General features: G+C 35.9%; 1 long non-coding RNA gene across 1 annotated transcript; it reads right to left on the reverse strand.

Annotated features, from left to right (window-relative positions):
• Positions 1-2,997: 2,997 nt before the first annotated feature.
• On the reverse strand, positions 2,998-5,098 carry LOC129441412 (uncharacterized). The gene is made up of 4 exons (XR_008643423.2): positions 4,961-5,098; positions 4,170-4,298; positions 3,737-3,861; positions 2,998-3,508 (listed from the first exon to the last, which is right to left on the reverse strand). It is a non-coding gene; the product is annotated as an uncharacterized lncRNA (long non-coding RNA).
• Between the last annotated feature and the right edge of the window lie 10,393 nt (positions 5,099-15,491).

Raw genomic sequence — 15,491 nt, forward strand, 5'->3', positions numbered from 1 at the left:
CTCACTTTTAAACAAAGTGTCAAAAGCGTTTTCACTGGAGGTGCTAAAACAACACATCAGCACAGCAGCGGATGTCTACAACAAAGACAACACATTATTTCTCCCTGCTTAGTGCAGAGAACAAGTGCCCAGATCAGTTGTACTGTATGAAACACCAGTGTGACGCCTGATGTTCGCACTGCGTGGTACAGCTGGAAAATGTTAAAATGTATAGACGTGCTGTACAGTATATGCAGCTAAGCCCTTTAAGAAGATTCGGGAATAAAAACTCTGTCAGTCGTGCTGTGAATTAAAATCAGTACAGTGCTACTATCACACTAAAACTCAACATAACAACCCTTAAAGCTGTTATTCTTTAAGTGGCACAAAATTGGATATTCGTAGCACAAGTTCAATCCAAGTAATTATCATATTCTCTGTCTTTTTTGTTCCCTTCTTGATTTTATCGTTCTTCCCAAACTTCCTTATGAATTAATTTCTTTCTTTACCTTCTTACATTCCTTCCATCCATCCATCCTTACCTTATGAAAATTAACCATGGTTTTACTACAGTTAATTGTGCTTTCCTACTTGGTTTATTTGCTTGGTCCGAACCAGAGTTCGATTGCTCCCCCTCCCCTTCCCCCGTGCATCATCTGATCATATTATTTGGTTCTGAACCGTGGTACACTTTCATCGTTTTATCTCATGCCTAATCAAAGTTCAGTGTTAAGTGAGTGTCTTGCAAGTAATTTGTGAACGTGAGTGTCTCTTTTATCATAAACCCTTTTGTCGCGTATGCAACATGCATGCAATTTGACATGACATGTGGTGCACATAGGTTCACATGACGCACCGAAACACATATTTTGACATGACGAGCCACACACATGAACACATATTTTGAATTTGCCTCCCTCTGAAAAGAAGTCACTGGCTGCCACTGGTTTTGTTATCAAAAAATAAAAACAGAAGCCCACTTCCATCTGTCTCCGGCAAAAGTACTTAAATTGTACAAAAGAAGGCAGGTTGTCCACCAGCGTTTGCATAGGCAAGCAAAAAATGAACAGAAAGTCAGTCCCGCGCCCAGATAGCCAAACTCTGGCATCAATCCGACCCGGGTGAGCACCAAAAGTGCTAATGTGAAATCTCCCTGAAACTCATATTTCAGAACCCGAGTGCTTAAAAATAGCAATATGTCATGCAGGGACTGACTGTAGCTACGGTACTTCAACTTCATTAAATATGGTGTTAAAATCCTCTCACAGATTCAAAAATTGCAGATGCAGAAACAGAAAGTAATAACGGCATCAGACCACATAGTTTAGCATTTTTTTAATACTTTTTATACTTTTATACATAACAATGCTTTCAAATGGACAAGTCAAAGGCCAGTTATGTGGCTAGTTTCTTTATTTTGGCACTCAAAAATCTTTTGACGTAAAAAGCATCATTCACACAGATGTATTCAAATTGTATGCATTTTACAATAAGGTTATATTTGTTGAAATTAGTTAATGCATTATCTAAAAAACCTAAACTATGCTATTACAGCCTTTATTAATCTAAGGCCCCGTGTCCACCAAAGCATTTAAACACGGCTTTAAATGCCAGATGCACACCGACTGTGGGTGCTTGCCAGCAATTCTTCAGCTGAGCACTTTGGTTGCAATGATACTTCTGTTTTGTTTATCAGTCGTTGTTTGATGTGTCAGCCGGTTGGTGTGGTATTTATCCTGCCCCTTTCCTGAGAAAAATGCAAAGTGTCTAAGCACAGACAACAATTGTCCAAATGATTATTCCAATATTCGTTTGGTGGAATGGCATTCGATTTTACATTTTTAAAATTCGAATATTCTTTTTTTTCAACATTATTAGCATTTATGCAGAGACTGCCGAGCAGGAAGTGCGCTTTATGCATCCGCTCTATAGGTGGCGGCGTGGACCCCACAAGAAGAAGATCACGCTCATTTGGCTAGGCTATTTTAACGCTGATAATGTTGTCAATAAAACCCCATTCACACAGACCTTTGGTCCCAGAAAATTCCCATAAAATTGCCAGACAAGCGTCTGTGTGAACAAAAACTCGTTCCGTTAATCTTTTGGGATCGTTGCCGGAAAGAGGACCTAGTCAGATACCCGGATAACCCTCTGTGTGAACAAAAAGCCAAAAGAATGCCGTAATGGGCGTGTCGTAGTGAGGACGCGCGCATCATCACAACAAAAGTTATGGTTCAGCTCCTTAAAACGAGAGCAAAGAGTATAGAAGCCCAAGAGGCGAAACTCAATAGAACGCTCCATAGCAACAGTTGCCCCCATGACGGGACGGCGCGGCCGCCAATATGGACTGAAAACTGAAGGAAACCGCCGAAAAATAATGAGAGTCAATGGCACTGAACCAACTTAACATAACAAAAACTTGGCATAACTTTTTTTTTTCTGGTCGTAATATCTAAATACGAAAACAACGTGGTTATGCATGGCCTAATTATCCTTAGGAAAATAGTATTTTGGGACAAAATATTAATATAAAAGTACGATAAGACTACTATAGAAATACTATAGCGGCTCTAGGATATTATAGAGGTATTACAGAACATAACATACTTCTGTGATGTTCTAATACCTCTAAAATATTTTAAAGCTGCTATAGTATTTCTATAGTAGTCTTATCGTACTTCTATAGTATGTCCCAAATTACTATAGTATTCCTATAAGATTACTATACTATTTTTTCCCAAAATACTATAAGATTCCTATAGTACTTTTTCATAAGGGTATGTCCCCCACCGAATCGGCTTCATTAGCCTACCACTTACAGTTTGCAAAGATACAATTATAAAATTACTGTAAACCTTTAATCTATCAATATTTATGTTCTATTATGCATTTTCCTTGTTATATGAATAACAGAAATTCATGAAATAATATATAGGCAGACACACAGTAATAACATTTATTCAAATATTGATTTTGAAATGATTGAACATCACCATATATGATTTGGAAAACTAAATAAATAAAATTATAAATGAACATTTCTTACGAGTTAATCTTTTACATAGAAGATCACAAAAATATTAACAAGTTTTTTCAACATCTTCATTGAAAGTGCACACAGTGAACGTTTCAATGGCAAGAACAAAAACAATCTGTGAATGTCCTATTACAGGCGGAAAGGTACAAAAAAGATGTGCAATCTAGCAAGTGCACACATGAACTATAAACAGTACTAAAATGGAGCCATAAGATCTCAGTAATTAATCAGACACCACCATCTATTGTGTGAGCATTTAAGTTTTGTTGTATTTTTTTCTTTTTGTGAGAGAAGAGGCACTGACATAGAATGGAAGCATTAGTCAGCTACTAGCCAGTTCAAGTTTTGTATAGATTTCTAAAAATGAACAATAACTGATTGATGAAGGCCCCGCTACAGCTTCCTCAGTGTAGTGCGCCCGTGATGAAGGCCCCGCTACAGCTTCCCCGGTATGCTGGTCTTTGGAGGGAGGAGGAACTTGACTCTGCTTGCCTGACACACACACACAAAAAAATTAAATATAATTTCACTGCAGAACAATATTAATAAATACAATTTCAGATACATTTGCTGAAAAACATAAGAGAAGTCTGAACTTCCATCTTTCATAAATAGAATCAGTCTACCTGAATATATATATATGTGTGTGTGTGTGTGTGTGTGTGTGTGTGTGTGTGTGTGTGTGTGTGTGTGTGAAATAGAAATAAATGAGCATCTTACGTTTTTTACGTGGCAACTCCTGGCGTGTCTTCGGAGGTTTACGCTTCCTCTCGACATCTAGTGGGGGAGGTGGGTTAGGGGCCTGTATTCTTGTGGTCACAGCATCCCAGTTCAGCCCACCATGGCTGTAAGACAATGACATGATTTGTAATCCTCAACCTAGTAAACTATTTTTAACTACATCAGGACACTGTCAGAGGATGAGGGTTCAGTCATTTTGGATAATGTACCTCCAAATGCTGTACAGGTATGTCAAGTGTAGTAGATGGGAGTAGGAGTTTAGAAAAAGGAGAAAAGGAAGTAAAGTCAATAGCAGTTTTAGAATGAGATGAGATGTTAGAAGGTACTTTAAGATGAGCTAGATATTATAGATAGAAGAGCTACACATTGAAACATATTTTCAAGAAGTATTAGAGTTTTATATTACACATACACATCAGATGGTCTTTTGAACTGGCTGCTGTGGAAATGGGCACTGCACACCCTGTAGGTCCGATGCAGCTGATCCAAAGGTATGCCATGAAGGGATGCATTCCTTAGATTCTGGACCCACCTGGCACACCTGCAATGTATACATATGACACATGATGAATAAATGTTTTCAAGTGTCAAATGTATTTTGAACAAGAAAATAGAAAACTTCTGTTACACTTAAATCTATTTATAATGCGAACATAAAATGGCATTGCACCTGGTATGCATTTTCATGTAACGTTATCTAAGGCACGCACAATATGGCAATTTCTAGCTGGGTGCAAACACTTTGCCTCAGTTAAATGTAACTTACCATTCATTTCGGTCAGGCATTAAGCAAAATTAAGTAATCACTACTTCTCCTGTCGCATACCATCAACATAGTATATTGTTATTTCTGTTATTTCATCAACATTAGCTGGTGCGGGTTTTAATCAACTCATGCAAGCATCTATCATTTAGCATTCCCTGCTAAAAGAAATTCCCGCCAGGTTGAGCCTGAAAATTGTTAGCAGCTACCACTATTTCATCCACCACACTCAAAACAGCAATTTTATTCTTAAAAAACCATGTCTATGCTATGGAAAATAAATGCGATCTAAAAAAATCCGTCAATCATTACTTTATAAGGCAAACTTGACAGATGCACTAGCCTAACATTCAAGCAGATTTACAAAAGTTAACAATGCGTTCAACATACAAGTTAAACCAAGACATCATTAAAATATTTCTACTTAAATGAGTTATTACCTTTGTGCATCCTTTGGAAACCGATGAAATGCCAAATCGCTTCTGGTGGACTGATAATTTTTGCAATTTATTGCAGAACACTGCTTGCGTTTCGACCACTTTGCACATCTTCACAGTTGTGCTTTCAGTCCCTAATGGCGGCCGCGGCTCCGCAGCGCCATCCACTGACTGTTACCCATAACAAAACAGAGCTTCGCCTCTTGTGCTTCCATACTCTTTGACGAGAGATAACATGCATATAAACATTCACCACAAGAAATGTTGCAAACTAGATTGACGCAGTAATCAGGAAATGATAAATGAGACGCATAAACAATGACGCACGTGCCGTAGTGAGGACGCGCGTGTCATGGCAACATGAAGTTGGTTCAAATCTTTAAAATAAGGGATTTACAACATTCACAACAAGAAATGTCAGCAAACTGGACTGATGCAGATATCAGGTAAGTTAGCTCGTTACTTACTGCATTGAAACGGAGATCATTCAGCAGCATAAAAGAATATCGCGTCACGTGCTCATTTGAGCTATAATAAACGAAAATACCCGCGCGTCATCCCAACAAGATATATCGTTCAGCTCCTCAAAATGCGGGTTTTAAATGCATATAAACAATCACGATGAGAAATGTCTGAAAACTGTATTAAAGCAGAGATCAGGGAGCTCGTCAAATATCCACTCAGAAGCTGAGATCATTCACCAGCATTAGAACGGTGCGTCACACGCTCCTTTATAATCTTATCATAAACAAAAATGCACGCGAGTGGTTCTTGGAGGGAGAAATAATATATAATATGCAAACTTCAGACGCTGCGTAGAAGAGAGGGCGGGACTTTCAATAGGTCAGGTGTCTTTCCGGGACCGTCACATGCCGTGTAAACTCTCAGTGTGAATGAAAAAATCTAACTATTCCGGAAATATCCAGGATGCATATCCCGTGTATTTTACGGAATTTCTGTGTGAAAAGGGCTTAACATAACATTTCTTGTAAAAACAGATTGACCTGCTTCACAAGACGTCAATATGACAACAGGAGTCACTTCTGTGTTGAATATATCTGCTTTTGAGCTCTCAAAGTGGCGGGTTTGTTGACTTGCATTATATGACAGAGTGTTGGGGTTTCCTTTACTGTTCTACTATGAAACAATGTCACCAACATATCGGATAGCCTAATGGTCAGTAATTAAACTTGATATATGCTACTGTGGTCTTTATTTATTACAGTTCATTGAACTTCTTCATTTATTTTTCGTTCTTCTAAAATAGCCTTCCATTTACTGTGTAATTACTGTGCTGCTAATATCTGATTTGGGAGTGATTTGTTTGTTGTAAAAAAATATAGTCTACCTTATTAAAAGTATTTTCTTTAACAGCCCTGTGTGTTTTATATCACTAGCGCAGTGTCCATTCTCAGAGGCACGCGTGGTTCCGGCTGGCGCGGTTCTGTAGTTTATTAAAAGTTTATAAATTCTGGACATCTACACATGTACATATTGCACCAAACACTGCACTCCATTGGCTCCGCAGCAACACACCAGTCAAGCTTTAAGTCGATTCGGTGAATGGTTCTCAACATAGTAAAAATGCAAAGAGACAGACACAGAGGTTCCTGCCTTTATTAGAGATAAAAATATGTTCAGCCCGCTCCGAAGCTTTGAATATTTGGTGATGATTACTACCGAAGCTTCGAAGCTCAAAAACTGGTATTCGGACCATCCCTAGAAACTGCAGTAAAAATGCTCAGGTGGACATGGGGCCTAAGTTCATATAAACTTCAACATTTACTAATACATTTTTTAAATCAAAAGTTGTAACATAAACAACTGAATTGGCATTAACTATTGCCCTTTACAACTGAAAAGGATGCATGTCAGTGTTTTCTATCGCAATGTACAATATGTGACCCGTGCTGGCAAAATGAGTTGGAATAAGCAAATTTTCAAAAATGAGTTATTTATATATTTTTTAGTTATATTCTATAAAAAGTTATATTCTATATAAAAAACTTCAAAACAATGCATGATTAGTTCAAATCTGACAAAAAAATTACAGAGCAACATCTGTTTAAAGGTGATCAGCAAAGTTAATTTTGAGAAAAAATAAAAACCTAAATCACTGCATCCATACATTAAAATCACAAGAAAAACTAATAGATCTGGCACACACAAAGTCAAAAACAATATCTATTTATCTAACAATATCTAAGCCTCGCACGGAAGCTATTCCTTTGGCCAACCTTTAGTAATCTACATTTGTGAATTTTATTACTTTATTAAAATGGTATACATACAATTCTTCATTTTTAGGGGTCTCAACAGAATTAGGTATTTTATCATGCAGTGCATAGTGAAATTTATTTTTATTTTTACATAGATCCTTTAAAAAAAGATACAATAAAAAACAAAAAACAAAATCACTGCATCCATACATTAAAATCACAGGAAAACTAATGATTGGCACACACAAAGTAAACAACATCTATTAGAAAAATATAGGTTCATTTCTGTTATTGTTTGATTGACATTGAGAAAGACAACTAAAGCAAGGATTTAATATGTTTCACATCAGATATTTTTTCCTCAACAGTTAACCAAACATTCACTTAAGACACAACAGATTATATCTGCATGAATTCTTGTCAAAACAGATATTTTTAAAACTGTAATTATATGTATTTGTGTATATATCAGGGTCGCACGCTAGTGTGCACGGTTCACATCTGTCAGTCAGCGTGAGAAAGATTTTTTTCATGTCTTATCGCTCTTAACAACTCTTTTAACATCAATCAGGTCCCGAACTTTATCTCTCTTAATAAATCTTTTAACATCAAGCAAGTCCTGCACTTTATTTTCTAAATCCTACATGTCTTAAAACCGAAACAAAAAATGTCAGACATGCATGCAGATGCACGCATCTTTGTACAAGCATTAAGACAGTACACCTCTCAGAAATCGTACAGATAAAGATCATCATTTAGATGTTTAATGACTATTAGAGCATTGGGATCGCTAGACGGTTGCTTAATGTACTAATTTTTATAAAAACCTCAATTTCGACCAACATCAACATTTTTTTATTTTGCTTCTACACTGCAAAGTCAAATTTAAAATATATTTTGAAGTTACAAATTAAGATAAACAATTTCAACTTGTTTTATAAGCTATATCAACTTATCACAAACTTAAACTGGTTGAATTGATTTGCAGTTTATACTTGAAAAAAAAAACATATCTAAAATAAAAATAAAATCTTAGTGTAGCGCCATTATCTTTTTCTTTTCATCTTCTTTTATTTATCATTTTTTCACTACAAGTCCTGCAGCAGCTATTCCTTTGGCCAACCTTTAGTAATCTACATCTGCGAATTTTATTACTTTATTAAAATGGTATACATACAATTCTTCATTTTTAGGGGTCTCAACAGAATTAGGTATTTCATCATGCGGTGCATAGTGAAATTCTTTTTATTTTTACATAGATCCCTTAGAAAAAGATACAGAATGGCTGGGAAGTGTATGCTGACTCGCCAATGTGCTCACCCTCTTTGTCTCTTTCTTACAAACACACAGACACATGGGTGATGAATGGTGTTATTACCTTCAGATCTTTAAGGGCACGGGAAGGCTTTAGTGGGTGTAAACACATATTCTATCAGTAATGATTAAGTGCACGCATACACACAGACACAGACGCGAGCGCAGGCACACAAACACACAAAAAAAACATGTAGATACATAAACATGCATACACACAGACACACGCACACGCACGCACACACACACGCACTCACCCTATCCCCCCAAAACATGTACTGTAGGTATGTGAACACACATACACACACCGAAACATGCACACAAGGTAAAATATCTCTTCAATTATTCAATATCACTGCATCCAATTAAGAAACCCTCAAATCATTCCTAGACCGAAAAATGCCCTTCGAAATATCTACAAAATACAAATCATTGCAGAAAATACAGCTTATGCAAATTATTCATGATCACACACATTTTTCAAAATGTGTTAAGGTGCAGAGATTTCTTTGATAGTCGGTGGACTGCTCCCGTAGACTCAGTGTCTGCCCGTATTTCTTGTTCATCTCCGGTTTTGCTGATTGTTGGGTCAAATAAATATTTTATGCCCCATGTCTCAGTTTTGGTGGCATAGGAGATCAAATTATGCCTTCACAGCTGCATCAAAGTCTCCCTCCTCTCCCTCCTGCTTCATTTCCCCCAGTCTGCTCTCTCTCTCTCTCTCTCTCTCTCTCTCTCTCTCTCTTTACTTCCTCTGCAGTTATGACTTCAAGGAATTTAAGACCCAACCATTCATCCTTTCTCCATCCTCTATCTTTCTTTCTTTTTTCTTTCTTTCTTACTCTTATCACATTGTGGCTTGGTATGGTTAGAATATAATAAAGTATTTCAGTGTTTGTTTCAAGAAACTGTTTTAATAGAGTGTATTTAAAAGGCATAACTCTCTCTCTGTCTCTCTCTCTCTCTCTCACACACACACACACACACACACACACACACACACACACACACACACACACACACACACACACACACACACACACACACACACTCTCCTATAACACATTGTGAGGTTGATTTGTGTGGGCTTTTAAACTGTCATATAAACCATGTAAATGAATCCGAATAAAATAGGTGGACCCCTGCGTCAACTCTTTTAAAAGGTCACAGTGTTGGCAGATATGGTGGTCAGGGAATCATATCCTCTTTATTGGCCTTAAGATGTATTAGGTGCTACATGAGCAGACACATTTTCATTAACGTCTGCGAGCACAAAAAAAGACAAAGTTACAAGTAGACCTGTTTGTGGAACCCCATCTTGTTTTACTTTGTACCTTTCTTACACAGCAAAAGTATCCGAACATCCCAAAGAAACCTGTGTTTGTGTATTCTCTCTTGTTCCACTACCAGATTTGTGTCACTTATTTTAAGCATAACCTCCCTAAATTTAGACAACACAGGAAACAAGATGCAGACAATATACTTGACATTTGAGATACATTGTCTGAAAACAAAGCATTATTATCTTATATCATTGTTTCCTTCAGGTGGAGGAACCATTGTTCTCTTTCTTCCCTTGTGATTTTTATATTTAGGTCAAAATGTTCAATGCTCCCTTATTAGGAGTGTCTTAAACTCTGCGGACCCTGTCCCAGGTCCAAAATGACTTATTATGACTTAATATAAAATATTCCTTTAATATTTAATGGTCTGTCATGGACCCAGTACCCCATATGAGATACTTTTTAAAAGCATAGAATCTCTACTTTCTGCAGATATGCATCACTTTGAAATGTATTTTATTGTAAGAAAGGTATTTACATTTGATCACCCCCAAATGTGCATATTATTTAATATTCGTATATTTCATATTTTTCAAATATGACAAACATGGGCAAGTCTTATATTAAACGAAAGCTCTCACTCTCAGGAATACGGCTACATTGCTATTTTTGTTCTATTATTATCACATTTCCAACAATTGTCAAATGAATAATGATGTAAAAAACGGTCATTTGTAAACTACGTGAAACTTGAGCGTGAACTGCCTCAGATAGCACAGATGGCCACAAATGCTACACCATCTTTTATCTTAGGTCCTACTCTAAACAATGAGTCCATTCACAGCAATTTCTTTGGTTGTGTGCATGAATAATCTCATACTATTTATTGTATGTGCAAAACAAAGTATTTTTATACGAAAAATTTATTTTACACCCTTCAGTAAAATAAGAATAACTTTTGAATTTGACATGCTAAAGAGATAATTTTTGGGAGGTGTTTACTGTCTGTTGCTGGTCTGCAGTCTGCTAGAGCACACAGAACCAGAGTTATTCAATTTTAAAGACAGTGTTTAGAACACACACAAAAATTTTATTTGGTGGTTCATCATATGAAAATAAAACATAAATAACAATATTTGTAACAAACAGCAGCTTTTTATGTAACTTCGAAGGGTTTTCTGTTAAATGATGTAAAGATGTTGCATTTATTCCACTGTATGTGTTTATGGGGAAAATTCAAATGTTTTAAGTGGAAATTGAATACAAAAAGGGTATTATTCCTCCCTTCAGTTGGAGTAAAATAACTTTTGCATAGATTATGATAGAGAAAAAAATAATTTTTCCTCTGTAATTAAACAAAACTGTTTGCAGGTTGCTGGAGCACCCAGGGCCAGAGTTATACACTTTCAAATACAGACTTTAGAAAAAAAATCAAAAAGCGCCTTTTTATTTTTGTGTTTATTAGAGGACTAACAACACATACAACCATGTTTAGCACTTTTAAGGGTTTCTTGTAAAATGATATCAAACCTTTGTTTGACACCTCTGCATGTGGGTATGGGAAGCTTTTGAAATTGGGTAGGCCTAATCCAGGCGGAAATCCCCAAAATAGCCTCTGTGCTAGTATTAGGAGCATTAAAGTTTGATTTTGACATAGTCTTACTCAGTCAGTATTAAATATATCAAGGTTATGTGTTCTTTACATTATGTAGAATAATTTTATGTAGAAAAAAGTAAATCACAAAAATGCTTTAGCTGGGTTTTCACAGGCAGGGTCACAAATGCTTGTGTTAACTGCTAGCCCCCCTGCTAAAAGATACATAGCTGGACATCAGCTCATGGTTTTGATGATGGTCTCACAGGATGTTTGTGTGTTGATTTCCGCACCAGGCTTTTTGATCAGCAAAACCTCCCTGGTCCAGCAGCTTTCCCATGAAAACATTTCTTTCAACCAGCATTAAACATCCCGGAACAGCACGAAAATTCAATTACAAGCTGATCTTTCCAGCGAGGCCGCAAGCCCTTGTGTGATATGAGATCATGTTCGACCTGAGGAGTTCATCTATACTGTATGTCACAATTTTATTCTTTCACACAGAAGCAAATAACAACATGGGATGCCAGCCTGATCTCACGGGAATTTGTACGGATTTTACGATTAATACGAAGCGAATCGCACACATACATACGATTATTATAAAAAAACATCCCAACATCACAGGGGCGAAGGCATACACTGTCGTACAAAAACGTATGATTTAATAGTACAAATTTGCCATCCGGTAAAATGCGCACGGATTAGATTATGTTGGGATGCCTAAAACCACACCTGCCCACGCTGCACACCCACAGATCCACACATCTAAACGTCCTCTCATAAACATATGCACCGATGCAATTATCAATGCTCTTTGTTGGACCCCTACCGATGCCCGCCTGCACACACTCTCACCATCTATGCTGAAGCGAAGCGTGATTCTGTCCTACGACTGCAGGGCAAAAGCACACACTATCTCCTAATGAACACTTGGAGCTGTAGCTCACACCTATCATCCCATTCCTTCCTCACACTTGTTCAGACTAATTGCTCTATTTTCAGAACTGCCCCGCGCTCGGCTTGGTGTAAAACAGTTAACAGCACATCTCTGTAGTAACATGGAGCGGCAAATATGTGTTCTGTGAAGCTATCTTTTGTGAGATAACTGGTTAACTACAAACACCAAAGAATTATTGCGGCTAATGGTGCTGTTTCGTTGTATCTGTTCTGTGCTTTTTATTTATTTATTTATTTATAATTATGTATAACATGCAGTTTTTGTACACTATAAAACCTAATTAGTTTAACACCTAAAAATATCAGGAAAACGATTGTCTTTGAACAATTAGGGAACTCATTTTTTTTACTTTAATCTTTTCATGAGAACAAACTGTTTTTCCTTTGTTTAATCTTTAAATATTTTCAAACCAAACTTAATTATATTCATTTAAAAAAAATGTTGCTTCTGAGTTAAGAGCAATGTGTTGCATATAATCCACATACAATATGTTTATAAAGTCATTTTGTCTGGTTTCATTTCCAAATCTACTTCTCTGCAGGGTCGCTGGGGGGCTTGAGTCTATCCGCATCTTGGGCCACAGACAGGGTGCACTTTGACTATTGCCGGTCCATCACATGGCACTTACACATTGAAGGGCGATATTCGGTAGTGACTCCAAACCACCAAATTTGCATGTCTTTGGACAGAACCGCTCGAACCAGGCACATTCTTGCTGTGAGGCATCGCTATCCACTGGTCTTCTCTAATGATAATTAATAGTACATTTATATCCTAAAGCAATAAACCGACGTGAAGCGGAGTGCCTAAAACCCCCTTAGCTGTTATAAAATGCACTGGTAATCCAACGCTTTGAGGGGTTTATTGTGTTTATAAAACGGTTACTTCATATGCATAACGTTAGCGGGATTTTATAAATTAAAACACAAATAAGTTGTAATTATATTAGTACAAATATTACTCTTCCGCCAAACAAAGTAGTTCCTCAGAATCAAGTGTGGCTGCAACAGAGCGCAGTTCCCAACCAACAGAGATGCAGCAAAGACACAATGAAAATATGATTTAAGACTGTGGTGTTTATTCTATAAATCAACATTCATCTAATTTATACATTAACATTTATATTGTGCAACTGTTGAAGTGATGATCAAATATAAAGTATTGTAAAGTAACTCTTTACAATATGTAAGTATAAGTAAATGCATTAACTAACATGAACAAACAATGAGCATTATTGTTTTTCACCATGTATTCTTTTTTGTTAATGTTAGTTAATGTCAGTACAGTTGTTCACATTATTTCATGGTGCATTAATTCATATTAACAGTTACAACGCTTCATTTCATAAATGTATAGTAAATGCCGAAATTAACATGAACTAAGATTAATAAATGCTATAGTAGTATTTTTAGTTCATGTTATGCATTAACTACAGTACTTGTTAACAAATATAACCTTATTGTAAAGTGTTACCACAACTCTTCACTTGTCAAGAAAATTGACAAATTATTTGTAATATTAAGTTGATTAAACTTTAATATTATTTTTAATTGCAAAACAGATTTTACATTGTACAGATTTACCACATTTTTAACATTACTAAAAAATGCATTGATCATGCAACACAAAAAATATTACATGATAAACTTAAGAGAATGCATATGGGTTGCTTGAACTACAATCCAAATTAAGCAAACATACATGTTAAGTCATAAGGGAATACCAATAAGTTATTAACTACTCATCTCTAGTCAAGATAAATAATACTATGTTAAAGTGACTTGTAAATCTGAGTTAATTAAACAATAAAATGTAAAGCAGCAAATACTTTTTTATAGTGTGTCTTTTAAACCGTAAAAAACTGATGAGGCATTTAAATAGCTTTTCATAATGAGAAAGATGTTTAAGCTCTATTTAGTTTTACTGATGTTGTTTTGTTATAAATAATAGTTTCCTGTGAATTAGGGGTGGGCGATATGAGCTAAAATTTATATCAAGGTATTTTCTGCTCTCCAGGTGGTATATCTGTATTACAGTATATTGTAAAAAATTTAAATCACAATGTAAACCTTAGCTAAATGACTGGCAAAATGTTTTTTTTTACCTTTTAAAACTAGAAAAAGTGAAAGATTGGTCAGAGACATGATTTTTCTTTTTCCTCAAAAAGTGCCACTGTGTGGATGGGTGGCCTCATCTTGTTATGATTATTATGCATATTTCACTGTCGGATTGAAGCCTTGTGTCATTAAAACCACTGCTTTTTCATGAAATGGAACAAACACTGTATTTTTTTACAATTCAGCACATACACAGAATATAAGTGATGCTTTTCCAAAGATGTAAAATAGAATTCATGAATATGTAAGTTTATAGCCCACCCCTACTGTGAATTCACCATTTAGGTGATCAATGTTTACTTTAGTAAACAGGGACCCTGTTTAGTTTGTTTTAAATGTGTCAATATCGTCAGATATTAAATGTTTCTTTGTAAAATGTGGCAGATATAATCTTCAACTGCAATAAATAATAAATTTAGCATACAAGATGGTTGCAACATGAACTATCAGCACCATCACACAAGAGCATCTGACAGGGTTGAGATCTCACACTGTTGACAAAACAACCATGTTTTGCATATCACACATTTAATTAAAAAGCACATGCCACTTTGATATTCTAATGTTTTTTGCTAATAACGGGACCGATGAAAATGAAAGACACTCTTTGCAAACTATTTATTTTTTATTGCAATGTTGCTATCAGAGTTATGATGTTGATGGGTTGTGCAGAAAAAAATATAAATAGACAACACATTGCTTATTTTTTCCATTAAAGTTTTTAAAGTCTGTGTGGCCTTGCTGAACCCAAAGCTGATGAATGTTTAAAAGATTTTTTGTTGAGAACATTTTTAATTAAAGCTGCAATCTGTAACTTTTGCCTCTATAATGTAAACGTCCTTTACATGGGTCAAAGTCACATAACCTCAAACTGACATTTACCATAAAATCATACCCAAATGCTTAAATTATAAATCATTATAATGCACTTAGCGTTATAATCAGAGTAAGGTAATGAGATCATTGTGAAGACTGACTTTTAATGAGTTTTGCTTATTTTTTCCAGACTGCAACTGTTAAGTGGAAATGCTAAAAGGAAAACATAC

The sequence above is a fragment of the Misgurnus anguillicaudatus genome, chromosome 3 (genome assembly GCF_027580225.2).
Source record: "Misgurnus anguillicaudatus chromosome 3, ASM2758022v2, whole genome shotgun sequence".
Lineage (NCBI taxonomy): Eukaryota > Metazoa > Chordata > Actinopteri > Cypriniformes > Cobitidae > Misgurnus > Misgurnus anguillicaudatus.